The sequence below is a fragment of the Equus asinus genome, chromosome 15 (genome assembly GCF_041296235.1).
Source record: "Equus asinus isolate D_3611 breed Donkey chromosome 15, EquAss-T2T_v2, whole genome shotgun sequence".
Taxonomy (NCBI): domain Eukaryota; kingdom Metazoa; phylum Chordata; class Mammalia; order Perissodactyla; family Equidae; genus Equus; species Equus asinus.
The window spans coordinates 6,150,272-6,166,898 of NC_091804.1; positions in this window are offsets into that span (position 1 = coordinate 6,150,272).

Consider the following 16,627-nt stretch of genomic DNA (forward strand, 5'->3'; position numbering starts at 1 on the left):
TGAATATTTCACTGGTTTACAATTAAATCGCTTCTTAGAAAGTTTACACCTGAGGTAGACAGGACTCATCTGTAGCATTTCCTTTCCAGACATTGAACTCCTTGCTACTCAAAATGCCGTCCGTAGGCCAGGAGCATGGCATCTCTTGGGAGCTTGTTAGAAATGCAGAATCTCAGGGCACACCACAGGCCTGCTGAATCAGGCTCTGCATTTTAACAAAATCCACGAAAGATTCTTTTGCATCTTAAAGATTTAGAAGCATGAATTTTATTGTTACTCCCTCTTAGATGAGATGACTAGGACTTCTTAACTACCCATGTTTATGGCTAACTATGAATTATAACACTCAAGGTTACATATACCAGTTTATTTTTTCAACTTTCCATGTCCCATTTGCTTTTAAACTCTTCTTGAATATAGAAAACCAACAAAATCAAATTCCTGACATTCAAGTAAAGTATTCTACAAGCAATAGATTCTGAAGTCCCCAAGGAATAAGAAATCCAGATACATCATTGGGCATTTAGCTGTGAATCACAAGTCCCTCCATTCTGGATAATATTCAAAAGAAGAATTTCTAAGTTAAATCCCATGCCTATTGTAAGCTATGTTAGTTCGTAACACCACCAGTGTATAATGCATTTTAAACACAAAATAGGGTATAAATTAAAATTTGAAAAAGTAGCATGAGAATTTGAGAATACAACTCTGCCTTGGTATAATACTTGTTATTTTCTTTCAAAATGTTTCCATGCATAGTCTGTAATAGTCATATTCTCAATAGAATATTATGTCCAAAAATATCAAGTTTTTTAGTAGGATGACAAAAAGTATTAAAGGAATGAAAAAAATTTTCCTTGAGATATTAAATAGTAAAAGCAACAGTTTTTTTAAATTTTTATTTTGAACTAATTTTAGACTTACAGAAAGTTGCAAAAATAGTATAAAGAGTTCCTGTAGACTCCTCATGAACTTCCCCTAACGTTATCGCCTTGGATATCTATAGTATGATAATCAAATCTATAAAATTAACACAGGTACAATACTACTAACTAAATTACAGGCCGTATTCAAATTTCATCACTTTTTCTTCTGACGTTCTTTTTCTGTTCCAGCATCCTATCCAGGATCCCACATTGCATATAGTTATTATTTCTCCTTAGTCTCCTCCAATCTATGATGATTCTTTAGTCTTTCCTTCTCTTTCATGATTTTGACACTTTTGAAGAGTATTGATGGTTTATTTTGTAGAATATTCCTGAATTTAGGTTTGTCTAATATTTTCTCACGATTTGCATGAGGTTATAAATTTCTGGCAATGAAATGATGCTGAGTCCTCAGTGCATCATATCAAGGGGCTTGTGATGTCTGTGGGAGATCAGAGACACCTCAAAATGTGTCTCTTTCACTTGGCTATTTTTAAGAACAAAAGACTCTGAAAGAAACATGACCTTCCCCCTATGTGCCTAAAAGAATTTAAGATAAAGGGCCTGTCTCAGGGCAGGCTGTCACTCTAGATAACTCTGGGTGTCCGTAGACTTGGAGGATCCTTGCCAAGCTCACTCTTATCAAAGTTATGTTTACCAAACATTTGCTTTTCCATTTCCATGTGAATTGCCTTCCTCCCCTTTGAAATCCCAAACCATTACCCCCATCATGCTCCTTCATCTTTAGTTGAAGATGATATTTAAGCTGGCACCTCAGCCATTTTGGTGAGTTGCTCCGTTTCCCTGAGTGTCTCCCATGTATACATGTTGTAAAGCTTTGTTTGATTTTCTCCTGTTATTCTGTCTCATGTGAATTTAATTCATAGCCCAGCCAGAAGGACCCAGAGGGTAGAGGACTTATCTTCCTCCCCTACGTGTCAATATGTCTTATTACTGGTGTTGTTAACCTTGAGCACTTAGAGTTGATATCTTGCGGGGAGATAACTTAGAAGCTATGCAAATCTTGTTTCTCCTCAAAATTTCACCCATTAATTTTAGCATCCTTTGGTGGATCTTGTCCATAATAATGATTACTGTGGTATTCAACCATTTTATAAAAAGTTGCTTACTGTTTCCTTGAAGCATTTATAACTACTAGAGAAGAGTTAAGTGTGTGAGTAGGCTGGGAATTTGAGGAGGGGAGGGAGCTGTGTTCAGGCAATAAACAATGAGTGGTGGGGAGAGGAAAACAGAAGGGCCTCTCTACAGGTTGTATTTCCATCCTATGTTGCTATCCCAGAGAAGTGCTTATTTAAGTGCAGCACCCAACCTTAAGACTGCCTACATAAGATTTCACGACCTCATGAATCTACCAGTCAAGGAATCGAGGCTTATAAGACTTAGAGTCTTGTCTTTAAAAGAAGAACAGTGCTGTTCAGAGTGGAAAAATCTAATAACTGCCTATATGATCCCAAACCTAGTGTTAGTAAAGTACATGAATTAAGCTGAGGTAGTAATTTACAATCAAATAGATTGCATTTTTTATTTTTAAGTCATCAATATGTTATTAGTATTAATCAATTCTTTTGATAGACACCATTTTTGTCTCTGATTACTTGAAGTATAAGAAATCTTTGGTCAGTCCTATTGGGTATTATGCTATTGGTGGCCACCAATTTCAAAATGTCATAGTTCAAAAGTGTTTTGCTTTGTTTTGTTCTTAAAACATGCATTCTTCTCTCTTTGTATTTCAGAGAAACTTCAGAGGCACTAAAGTTACAACAAGGGCTCCTTGCTCCACACAGCAAATCATTTTTATTCCTTCCTAAGCAACAATATCTGATTCCAGAACTATAAGTGAATATTCTGCCAAAACCAGGGCTCAAAGGAACAAGGAGCTATTTTTGGCTTTTCCACTGATATTCAGGATTAGGAGAATGTCACAACCGCAGATGCCTTCATTTCCTCGTTTATAAAAATGCCAGTTTCTTTCCTCTTTCAAAGATAAAAAGCTATAACATCATCACTCATAGTGGTATAGAGTTATCAGGGAATTTCAACTTTCTGATAGGAGGAATTGCTAACCCCTCATATGGTGATCGCAGGCATAAAGCTTTTGATCTTTCTGAATTCCTCATTATAGTAATCATCACATGTGACATGATTACTGAGATGTTCTATTATACCACAAAAATCTCAGATAGGCAATGTTTCACCAGCTCTTTAAAGTTCCATGAGCAGAAGAATGGCAAAGTGAATATGTCCAAAAATCTTTCCTGCCATAACAGTAATGTGAACACTGGGAAAATGGTTAGAATCAACTTCTTGAGGACTCTGAGAATTAACCAAAGACTTTCAGCAATCTGGAGCTGGGGGAGGGGGCATTTATCCAAGGAAAAAAATGGCTGAGGATAAGTAAGAATAGCAAGCTATGTACCATTTTAAATTTCCTTATTCCCACTCCCACTTCCAAGCTCCACAGTAGCCTTGAAAACCAATAGCCCACAATCACAGTGGAAACAAGCAGCCTAGCAGCCACCGGAAGAGACAGAATGTCATTATTTGACATGCCTGGTGGTTTTCTGGAACACCTCTCTTTATTTGATCTGACTTAGAGCTCATTAAATACAAACAGCTTTTTCCCTGTGGGAATTTGATAAAAACAATCAGTGGCAATTGTTTAACATCATGGCTGCCTGAGGCAGTGTATAACTGATGGGATGAACAGTAGGCTAATCAAAAAGCTTAAAATAGGGGCCAGCCTGGTGGCATGGTGGTTAAATTCACACAATCTGCTTCAGCAGCCTGAGGTTTGCAGAAGAATCCTGGGCACAGACCTACAGACCACTCATCAGGCCACGCTGTGGCGACATCCCGTATACAAAATAGAGGAAGATTGGCACAGATGTTAGCTCACTGACAATCTTTCTCAGCAAAAAGGAAAAAAAAAGCTTAAAATAAAAAATAGAGAATGAGATGTCCATCAGGGGCTTTGTGAAAATTCCTAACATTCCTGGGAATGTAGAAAACTACACACGTGTAGGGCTGTGTGCATGTCCAGGGCTGTGTACATGCTAAGGAAAGACCTGAGAAGAGCCTAAGTTCTCACTGCTGACTGACTTAAGGCTCTGAGCAAAGAGGAAGAGAAGAACAAGACAGAGTTGTAAACTGTCTGGCTGAGTATTGAAGACATGCCCCCAAACACACTGAGCCCCTGGGCCAAGAACAAGAGACTTATGGGTTCAAGGCATTTAAGGAAATCTCTGTCCAGCTATAGCTGACCAGTAAACTAAATGAGCAGAGATTTCAGCAACAACATGTGACAAAGAATGCAGACTTTATAGAATTAGATCAGAAAAGTCAGTGAAAGAAGAATAACAACGACAACAAACCTGAAGAACGGGGAAGAATCTGATCTTCAGAACTGTCACATTATTTTACTTAAGATGTTTTTCACCAAAAAATTATGAGACACACAAAAATACAAGAAATTATAGCTCATAACAGAAAAAAGAAAAAGGAAGTTAATAGAAACTATTCCTGATGAAGCCAGACATTGGACATACTAGACAAAGACTTTAATCAGCTATTTTAAATATATCCAAAGAGTTTTTTAAAAAGTCTAAAAACTAAAGAAAAGTATAAGGATGATGTCTCGCCAAATAGAGACTATCATTAAAAATGTTACTTTAAAAAGAAATCTGAAGTTGATAAGTACAATAACTGAAATGAAAACTTCACTAGAGGGTCTCCACAGCAGATGTGAGTGAGCAGAAGGAAGAATCAGCAAACTTGAAAATAGATCAATTGAGAGAATCTAGTCTGAGAAAGACAAATGAAGAATAATGAACAGCAGCTCATAGACTTGTGGGACATCATCAACTGTACTCACATATGCATAATGGGAGTCCCAGATAGAGAAGAGTGAAAAAAATTTTTGAAGAAATAAAGGCTGAAAATTTCCTAAATTTTGATGAAAACATTAATCTACACATCCAAACAGCTCAAAAAACTCCAAGAAGTATAAACACAAAGAGGTCCACATCTAGACACCTTATACTGAGAGTGTTGACAGATGGAATGTTGAAAGCAGCAAGAGAAAAGTGATTCATTTCATACAAGGGAACTTAATAATATTAACAGCTGATTTCTCATCATAAATCATTGAAGTCAGCAGGCAGTGGGATGACAAACTCACAGTGCTGACAGAAAAGAATTGTCAACCAAGATTTATGTATCCAGCAAAACTATCCTTCAAAAATAAAGAAGAAATTAGGGGATTCCTCAATTTTTATTATTTTTTTTTTAGGAAGATTAGCCCTGAGCTAACATCTACTACCAATCCTCTTCTTTTTTGCTGAGGAAGACTGGCCCTGTGCTAACATCCATTCCCATCTTCCTCCACTTTATATGTGAGACACTTGCCACAGCATGGCCTGACAAGTGGTGCACAGGTCCACACCTGGGATCTGAACAGGAGAACCCTGGGCCAACAAAGCAGAACATGCAAACTGAACCACTGTGCCACCAGGCAGGCCCCCAAGGGATTCCTAGATTTTTAAAAAACAGAGAATTCTTCCCTGGCAGACTTGCTCTTCAAGAAATATTAAAGGGAGTCCTTTAGGCTGAAATAAAAGGACATAAGAGAGAAACTCAAATCCACACAAAGAAATAAAGAGCACAGTAAGAATAACTCAATAGGTATATAAAAAAGATGCTATAAATGTATTTCTGTAACTTTGTACTATATGATTTAAAAGACAACTGCATAAAGCTGTAATTATAAATCCATATTGAAGGTCACACAATGTATAAAGATGTAGTTTGAGTAACAATGACAGCAGTAATGAAGGGGAAGGATTGGAGTTATATAAGAGCACAATTTGTATACACAAATGAAATTAAGGTGGTATTAATCTGACACTTTGTTAAAATGTTAATTATAATCCTCAAAACAATGACTAAGAAAATAACTTTAAAAAAGTAAGATAGGGGCCAACCCAGTGGCACAGTGGTTAAGTAGAGGAAGATGGGTACTGATGTTAGCTCAGGGCCAGTCTTCCTTGGCAAAAACAGGAGGATGGGCAGCAGATGTTAGCTTAGAGCTAATCTTCTTCTTCTTCACAAAGTAAGATAAATTACAAGAGAATTAAAATAATACCTCAGAACATACCTATTTAACATAAAATATACCAATAATGGAAAAGTAGAGAAGCAAAAACAACATAAGACACATAGAAAACAAACAGCAAAGTGGCAGATATAAATCCTGCCTAATTGCATTAAATGGAAATGGATTGAACACCCCAATCCAAAGGTGGAGATGGGCAAAATGGATTTAAAAAACACAAAACATGATTCAGTTATGTGCTATATACAAGGGACACACTTTAGATTCAAAGGCACAAATAGTTGAAACTGAAAAGACAGAAAAAAATATATACTATGCAAACAGTAACCAAAAGAGAGCTGAGTGGTTATAGCAATACCAAATGAAACAGACTTGAATACAAAAATCATTACTACAGACAAAGCATATTTTATAGTGATAAAAAGTGTAGATCCATCAGGAAGATATAATGATTACAAACATATATGCACCTAAAAACAGAACCCAAAATACATGAAGCAAAAACTGGCATAATAGATTGGAGAAATAGACAAATCAAAAATAATAGTTGAAGACTTCTATAGCCCACTTTCAATAATGGATAGAGTAACTAGGATGAAGATCAACAAGGAAATAAAAGACTTGAACAGCACCATAACCCAACTGTACCTAACAGACATCTATAGAACACTCCACCCCAAAATAGCAGGAAATACATGATTTGCAAGTGCATATGGAACATTCTCCAGGATAGACCATGTGTTAGGATAAAAAACAACTTTAAACAAATTTAAAATAATTAAAATCATGCAAAGGCTGTTCTCCAACTACAATAGAGTAAGACTGGAAATCAATAACAGAAGGAAAGTTGGGAAACTCATAAATAGATGAAAAATAAACAAGACACTGCTAAATAATCAATGGGTCAAAAATGAAATCACAAAAAAATTAGAAAATATTTTGAGATGAAAACACACACACACACACAACATACCTGAACGTATGAGATGTGACTAAGGCAGAGCTCAGAGGGAAATTTACAGCTATAAATGTCTATTTGTGTGTGTGTGCGTGTGTGTGTGCGTGTGTGTGTGAGGAAAACTGGCCTTCAGCTAACATCTGTTGCCAATCTTTCTCTTTTTGCTTGAGGAAGATTGTCGCTGAACTAACATCTGTGGCAATCTTCCTCCACTTTGTATGTGGGATGCTGCCAGAGCATGACTTGATGAGCAGTGCATAGGTCTGTGTCTGGGATCTGAACCTGCAAACCCCAGGCCGCCAAAGTTGAGTGCACGAACTTAGCCACTATGCCACTGGGCCAGCCCCATAAATGTCTATATTAAAAAAAAAAGTAAAGAAATTAGATAAAGAATCTAACCTCTTACCTTAAGAAACTATCAAAAAAAAAAAAACCAGCAAATAAACCAAAGCTAGCAGAAGGAAAGAATAATAAAGATTGGAGTGGAAATAAATGAAATAGAAAAAAAGTGGATAAAAATCAATGAAAACAAAAGTTTGTTCTTTCAAAAGATCAACAAAATTGACAAAGTAGCTAGACTGACCCTGAAAAAAAGAGAAGACTCAAATTACTAAGATCAGGAATGAAAGACATGACATTGCTACTGACATCACAAAACTAAAAATTATAAGGGAATACTATAAACAATTGAATGCCAAGAAATTAGATAACCCAGGTAAAATACACAAATTCTTAGAAAGGCACAAACTACCAAAACTGACTCAAGAATAAATAAAATATCTTAATAGACCTATAATAAGAGATTAAATTAAAGATGAAAAAACTTCCCATAAAGAAAACTCAGGACCAGATGGCTTCACTGATGAGTTTTACCAAATGTTTAAGGAAGAATTAAAATGAATTCTTTACAAACGCTTACAAAAATAGAAGAGGAGAGGAGACTTTACAACTCATTCTATGACGCCAGTATTTTTTTGATAGCAAAACCAGGAAATGACATCACAGGGAAAGAAATCTTATGAATATAGATGAAAAATCCTCAACAAAATACTAACAAACTGAATCCAGCAACATACAAAAGGATTATATACCACGAGCAAGTGGAAATTACTCCAGGAATGCAAGATTAGCTCAACATACAGAAAACAACAAATAGCACAGCATTTCGGTAGAATAAAGGACAAAATCGCATGATCATTTCTATTGATGCCAAAAATTTTTTTGACAAAATCCAATACCCCTTCATAATAAAAATACTCAACAGACTACAAATAGAAGAGAACATCCTCAAAACAACAAAGGGCATCTATGAAGAACCCACAGCTAACATCATAATCGTGAAAGACAGAACTTTCCTTCTGAGTTCAAGAGCAGGAAAAGGATGTCTGCTCTCAAACTTCTATTCACCGTGGTACTGGAGGTTCTGGATAGGGCAATTAGGCAAGAAAAAGAAATGAAAGGCATCAGATTGAAAAGGACAAAGTAAACCTATTTCTATTTGCAGGAATGCACACAAAAAACTACTAGAGCTAATGAATGAGTTTAGCAAGGAGGCAGGATACAAAATCAACATAAAAATTCAATTGAATTTCCATACCCTCATAATAAACAATTTGAAAACAAAATTTAAAAGCAATTCCATTTACAATAGTATCAAAAAAGATAAAACACTTAGGAATAAATTTAACAAAACAAGTCCACTGAAGCCTACAAGGCATCATTGAAAGACTCTAAAAGACCTAAAGAAATGGAAAGACATCCTGTGTTCATATACTGGAATGCTTAGTAGTGTTAAAATGGCAATATTCTTTAAATTGACCTATAGATTTAATACAACATTTGTCAAAATTTCAGCTTCCCTTTTACAGAAATTAACAAGTTGATTCTGAGATACATGCGGATATGGACTTCCAGTTTCCAGTTCAGCACATAAGGAGACTGAAAGTCATACTCTTTCCTAAGTAGGTCTTTTAACATAAGTAAAAAGCTGAACAAACTGAAAAATCAACAACTCTTTTTAGATCCGTAAGAGAAGTGGGGTCAGGGGCAAACCACTGCCCTCAGGCAGATATAGAAAATCACAACTTACCAGAGCAGAAACCCCTGAGCACAAACCTCAAGGGAACCAATACCAGGGTAGGAAAATGTAAACTGTAATTGATGAATTACTGGAGGCTCAGGGTGGACAAGTCCGAGCGGTAAAATCTCTAGGGAGGGGCAGTCATAGGAGGAATCCCACACTTTGTGATTTTCACCTTCCAGAGCTTCACCAGATTTTCATGGTGGTATTGGAGAAAAATTTCCTCGTGCTTCCAGTAAGTGGAGGGAAAAAGGAACCATTTTGGAATATGACACAGAATTCTATTCTTCTTAAGGCCTGTCCTCATGAGAAACTATTTTACTAGAGCCTAAACTATTAGGGATTTGTCAGAGCCTAAACAACCTGGGGGAAGGGAGATGCTCAGCTCCAGCCCACTATAGCTATCGTGAACCACTGAAGGGGGCTGAAGAGAGAACTGAGAAGCACTGGTGAAGCTCACAGCTCAGAGGCACAGGCTTACTAAAAGACTGAGACCTAATCATGGTCTATAGAATGCTTCCTCTCCTTCACACACCTCATCATCACATGACTGGAGGCCTATTTGCTGCAGTGCCTTTAACCTAGTATATCGTGTCTGACTGCCAAGAAAAAATTACAAGACATACTCAAAGGCAAGCACACAGTTGAAGAGACAGAGCAGGCATCAGAATCAGACTCAAATATGACAGAGATGTTGGAATTATCAGACCAGGAAGTTAGAACAACCATGATTAACATGGTAAGGGATATACGTATAATGTAGGGACCATGCAAGAACAGATGGGCAATGTAAGCAGAGAGATGGACATTCTAAGAATCAAGAAGAAACACAAGGGATTGAAAATACTAAAGTAGAAATGAAAAATGCCTTTGGTGGGCTTATTAGTACACTGAAAACAGCTGAGGAAAGAATCTCTGAACTTGAGGATATGTAAACGGCAACTTCCAAAATGGAAAAGCAAAGACTGAAATAAACAGAACCAAATATCCAAGAATTGTGGGACAACTGTATAAGGTATAACACACATATAATGGGAATACCAGAAGGAGAAAAAAAAGAGAAAGGAACAGATGTATTTGAAGTAACAATGACCGATAATTTTCTCCAAACTAATGTTGGACACCAAATCACAGATCCAGGAAGTTCAGAGAACATCTAGCAGGACAAATGCTAAAAAAAAAGACTGCATCTAGGCCATATCATATTCAAACTTCAGAAAATCAAAGATAAAGAAAAAGTATTGAAAGAAGCCAGAGGAGGGAAAACATCTTACCTCTAGAGGAGTAAAGATAAGAATTATATCCAACTTCTCTTCAGAAATCATGCATGCAAGAAGAGAGTGGTGTGGTATATTTTAAGTGTTGAAGGAAAAAAACACCAACCTATGATTCTGTACACTAGAAAACTATCCTTTGAAAGTGTAGAAGAAAGACTTTCTCAGACAAACAGAAATTGAGGGAATCTGTTCCCAGTAGGCCTGCCCTACAAGAAATGTTAAAAGAAGTTCTTCAGAGAGAAGGAAAGTGATGTAGTCAGAAACTTGGATCTATACAAAGAAAGGAAGAGCATTTGAGAAGGAATAAGTGAAGATAAAATAAAAACTTTATTTTTCTCATTCTTAATTGATCTGATGGATAATAGTTGAAATAATAGTAGCAACAATGTATTTGAATAGATATATTTATGTATGCTTATGTACAAGGGAAATGAATGACAGCAATGAGCAATGATACACTGGACAGAAAGAAATAATTAGGATTTCTTTGTTATTATAAGGTATTTACACTAATTGTGAAGTAGTATAGCATTATTTGAAAGTAAGGATTTCAAATGTATATTTCAAACTCTAGGGCAACCAAAAAATGAAGTATAACTGACCTCCCGAGAAAGAAAAGAAAATAGAATTGTGAAAAATGCTAAATAAAACCCACAAATGTCAGAAACAGAGTGAAGAACAAAAATAAGAACAAAGGACAAGGGCAATGAATGGAAAACAGTAACAAATATGGCAGATATTAATCCAACTATCAATAACTGCTTTAAACATGAATGATCTAATTACATTAATTAAAAAACAGAGACTGTCAGAGTGGATTAAAAAACAAGGCCCAAATATATGTTGTCTATAAGGAATACATTTAAAATATAAAGTTACACGCAGATTAAAAGTAGAGATAGAGAAAGATATACCATGCCAGCAATAATAAAAAGAAAATGAGAGGAGCTATGTTAATTTCAGACAGGTCAGACTTCAGAGCAAGGAAAGTTATCAGGGGTAAAGAGGAACATTATATAATGATAAAGGGGTCAATTCTTCAAGAAGACCTAACAATCCTCAATGTGCCTAACAACGGTGTCAAAATACATGAAGCAGAAACTAATAGAACTGCAAGGAGAAAGAGATGAATCGATTATTATAATTGGAGATTTAACTCCGCTCTTTCAGAAAATGGACAGATCCAGCAGGCAGAAAATCAGTAAAGATATATTTGAACTCAACAGCACCACCAATCAACTGGACATAATTGACATCTATTGATTCCTTCATCCAACAGCAGCAGAATGCATACTCTTCTCAAGCTCACATGGAATATTCACCAAGATACACTGCATTGTGGTCCATAATACACACCTCAACAAATTTAAAAGAATAGCAATCATACAAAGTATGTTCTCATTGTACAAATGAATTAAACTAGAAATCAATAGTAGAAAGATAGATGGAAAATCCCAAAATATTTGGAGATTAAATAATACCTTTCCAAACAACACATGGGTCGAAGAAGAATCTCAAAAAATTTTTTTAAATATTTTGAACTAAACGAAAATAAAATGCAACTTACTAAAGTTTGTGGGATATAGCAAAAATAGTGCTTAGTGGGAAATTTGTGGCACTGAACACTTATATTAAAAAATAAGAAAGACCTAAAATCAATAATCTAAGCTTTCACCTTAGGAAACTAGAAAAAGAAAATAGAATCAAATCCAAAGTAAGCAGAAGAAAAGAAATAATAAAAATAATAGCAGAAATCAATGGAGAAAGTCAACAAAACCAAAACCTGGTTCTTCAAAAGATCAACAAAATGAATAAGCCTCTAGCTGAATTGATTACAAACAAAAAGGGAGAAGTCACAAGTTACTAATATCAGAAATGAAATAAGGGTCATCCCCACTTATCCCATGGACATTAAAAAGATAATAAAGGAATATTATGAACAACTCTATGCCACAAATTTGGTAACCTAGAGGAAATGACCAACTCCTTGAAAGGCAAAACTCACACAAAAAGAAATAGACAACTTAAACAGGCCTACATCTTTAAAGAATAAAGAAATTTTAAATAATTAACATAAATTACTAATATTGAATCAGTAATTAATAACCTTCCAAAACAGAAAGCACTATGCCTGGTTGGATTTACTAGTGAATTCTACCAAACATTCAAGGAAGAAATTATGCCAATTATCTACGATGTTCCTCTTTATCCCTAATCCAGAAGATAGAACAAGAGAGAGTACTTTCTGACTCATTCTATGAGGCCAGCATTACTGTGAGCCCAAAACCAGACAAAAACATTATAAGAAAAGAAAACTAAAGACCAATATCCCTCATGAACATAGACACAAAATCCTCAGAAAAAATTAGGAAATCAAATCCAAGAACGTATAGAAATAATTATACACCATGACCAAGTGGGATTTATTCCAGGTATGCAAGGCTGGTTCAGCATTAAAAAAATCAATGGATGTAATCCTTCAGATCAACAAGGTAAAGAATAAAAATCACATAATCATATCAACAGATGCAGAAAAAACATTAGACAAAATTCAACATCTGATCATTATAAAAACTCTCCATAAACTAAGAATACATGGAACTTCCACAACTTGATAAAGGATATCTACAAAAAACCCTTACAGCTGACATCATACTTGATGAAAAACTAAAAGCTTTCCTGCAATGATCAGAAAAGGGCAAGGATGTCTCCTCTCTCCTTTTCAACATCATACCAGAAGGTCTAGTGATATCAAACCTGAAGTGAGTTCTCTCACCCGTTGCACAGCAAGCCAATCTCTGACACCAGGGGTGGTGGAAGAAAGTAGGAATTTTATTATTGCACAGTGCTGACCAAGGAGAGAGGGCAGCTAACACTCAAATCCCAAACTCCCCGAAAAACTAAAAGGAAGGGTTTTTATTTGGGGTTTTAGGTGGGTGGGGGGGAGCCTATGGCCTTGCTGGTCGGAGCTTTCCCACCAGCCTGTCTTTGGCTTTGAGACTACTTGCAGAGAGGAGGGAGCCCATGACCTTGCTGGTCAGCAGCTTTCCCACCAGCCTGTATCTCTTTGTGGGGAGGAGATGGTGAATCCAGGTGCTTGTCCTTGGTGGTGTCTGTCTCCATGGAGGATAGTGGATTCTGGAGCCAGGAAGCCACGGAGTAAGCAGGGAATGAGTGTTTTGGTTTTAACCTCATATATGCTGGGTTTAATGTGGGGAAACTGATGTCAGGGTCGGCATCACTAACTAATGCAGTAAAACAAGAAAAGGAAATAAGAGATAGAAAGATTGGTAAGGAAGAAATAAAACTGTCTTTTTTTACTTTTGACACCATGGTCTATGTGAAAAATATGAAAGAAAAGACAAAGAAACTCCAGGAATTAATAAATGATTATAGCAAGATTGGAGGATCCAAGGTTAATATACAAGAGTCAGTCACGCTCCTATATACCAGCAATGAACCAGTGGAATATGAAATTAAAAACAATATCATTTACATTAACATTCAAAAAAATTAAATAGTCAGGTATAAATCTAATGAAATGTGTGCAAGAACTAAATGAGAAAAACTACAAAATCTGATGAAAGAAATCAAAGAACTATATAAATGGAAAGACATCCTGTGTTCCTGGATAGGAAACTCAGCAGTGTCAAGATATCGATTCTTCCCAACTTGATCTATAGATTCAATGCAATCCCAATAAAAATCCCAGCAAGTCATTTTGTGAATATCAAAAACTTGATCCTAAAGATTATATGGAGAGACAAAAGACTCAGAATAGCCAACACAATATTGAAAGAGAAGAACAAACTCAGAGGACTGACTCTACCCTACTTCAAGACTCACCATAAAGCTATAATAAACAAGACAGTGTAATATTCACAAAAGAACAGACAAATATATCAATGGAATAACATAGAGAGTCTAGAAATAGACCCACATAAATATAATCAAGTGATCTTTGACAAAGGAGCAAAGACAATACACTGGAGTAAAGATAGTCTTTTCAGCAAATGGTGTTGGAACAACTGGACATCTACATGCAAATAAAAGAACCTAGACATTGACATTACACTTTTCACAAAAATTAACTCAAAATGGATCATAGGCCTAAATGTAAAAACAAAAATTATAAAAATCCTAGAAGATAACATAGGGAGAAGTTCCGGGTAATCTCAGGTATGGCAAAGATTCTTTAGATACAATACCAAAGACACAATCCATGAAAAAAATAATTGATAAGCTGGATGTCATTGAAATTAAAAATGCTTTCTCTGCAAAAGACACCGTCAAGAGAATGAGAAAACAAACCAGGTACTGGGAGAAAATATTTGCAAAAGACACATCTGATAAAGAACTGTTATGCAAAATATACAAAGAACTCTTAAAACTCAAAAATAAGAAAATGAACAACCCCATTAAAAAATGAGCAAAAGACCTGAACAGCTGGCTCACCAAAGAATATATAAAAATGGCAAATAAGCATATGAAAGGATGCTTCACCTCATATGTCATTAGAAAGTTGCAAATTAAAACAACAATGAGATATCACTACACACCTATGAGAATCGCTAAAACCCCAAACGCTGACAATGTCAAATGCTGACCCGGATATGGAGTAATAGGACCTCTCATTCATTGCTGGTGGGAATACAAAGTGGTACAGACACTTTAGAACACAGTTTGGCAGTTTTTTTACAAAACTAAACGTACTCTTAACCATATGATCCAGCAATCATACCCCTTAGTATTTATCCAAAGGAGCCAAATACTTATATCCACTCAAAAACCTGTACACAGAGGTTTAGAGCACGTTTATTCATAATTGCCAAAACTTGGAAGCAGTCACGATGTGCTTCAGTAGGTGAATGGATAAATAAAGTGTGGTACATTTGGACAATGGAATATTATTCAGCACTAAAAAGAAATGAGCTAACTAGTCATGAAAAGATATGGAGGAAACATCAATGCATAATACAAAGTGAAAGAAGCCAATCTGAAAAGACTATGTGCTGTATGATTCCAACTCTCTGACATTCTGGAAAACACAAAACTCTGGAGACAATAAAGAGACCAATGATTTACAGGGGTTAGAAGGAATGGAGGGATAAATAGATGAAACTTCACATCAATAAGCTAAAGAATAAAAATCACATAATCATGTCAAGGTGATTTTTAGGACGTTGAAACTATTCTGTATGATACTGTAATGGTGGATATATGTCATTATGCATTTGTCAAAACCCATAGAAAGTATAACACCAAGAATGAATCTTGAGGTAAACCGTGAACCTTGGGTGAAGATGTTGTGTCAAGGTAGGTTCATTGATTGTAAGAAATGTAACCACTCTGGTGTAGGATTTTGATAATAGGGGAGGTTTCAGGGAATGAGAGGGGAGTGGGAGGTATATGGGAGCTATCTGTACCTTCTGCTTAATTTTTCTGTGAACCTAAAACTGCTCTAAAAAATAAAGTCTATTTAAAACAAGAGCTCATGGAAATAAAGGGACCAAAATAGCCAAAGCAATCTTGAAAAAGAACAAAGTTGGAGAACTCACGCTTCCCAGTTTCAAAATTCACTGCAAAGCTACAGTTATCAATAGTGTTTGGTACTGATATAATGGCAGACACATAGATAAATGCAATATAATTGAGTCCAGAAATGTACCCACGCTTTGATGGTGAATTAACTTTTGACATGAGTGCCAAGAAATTTCAATGGGGAAAGAATAGCCTTTGCAACAAAAGGTGCTGGGACAAATGGATATCTACATGAAAAGAATGAGTTTGAACCCAAACCCCTCACAGCATACACAAGAATTAATTCAATATGAATCAAAAGTCTAAGTGGAAGAGCTAAAATAGTAAAACTCTTAAAAGAAATCAGAATCATAAGTCTTCAGGACCCAGTATTAGTCAATGGTCTCTTAGACATGACACCAAAAACACAAACAATTTAAAAAAGTGATTAATTGAACTTCGTCAAAATTAAAAATAATTGTGCTTCAAAGGACACTATCAAGACAGTAAAAAGCAACCTACAAAAGGGGAGAAAATATTTGCAAATCATATAACTGATAAGTCACTAGTATCTATAATATATGAAGAACACTTACAACACTAAAAAGACCAAATAACCCAATTTTAAAATGAGCGTATTTTGAGTAAGACATTTATCCAAAGAAGATATACTAATGGCCAATAAAAACACGCAAAAATGCTTAACATCATTTGTCATTAGAGAACTGCAAAACA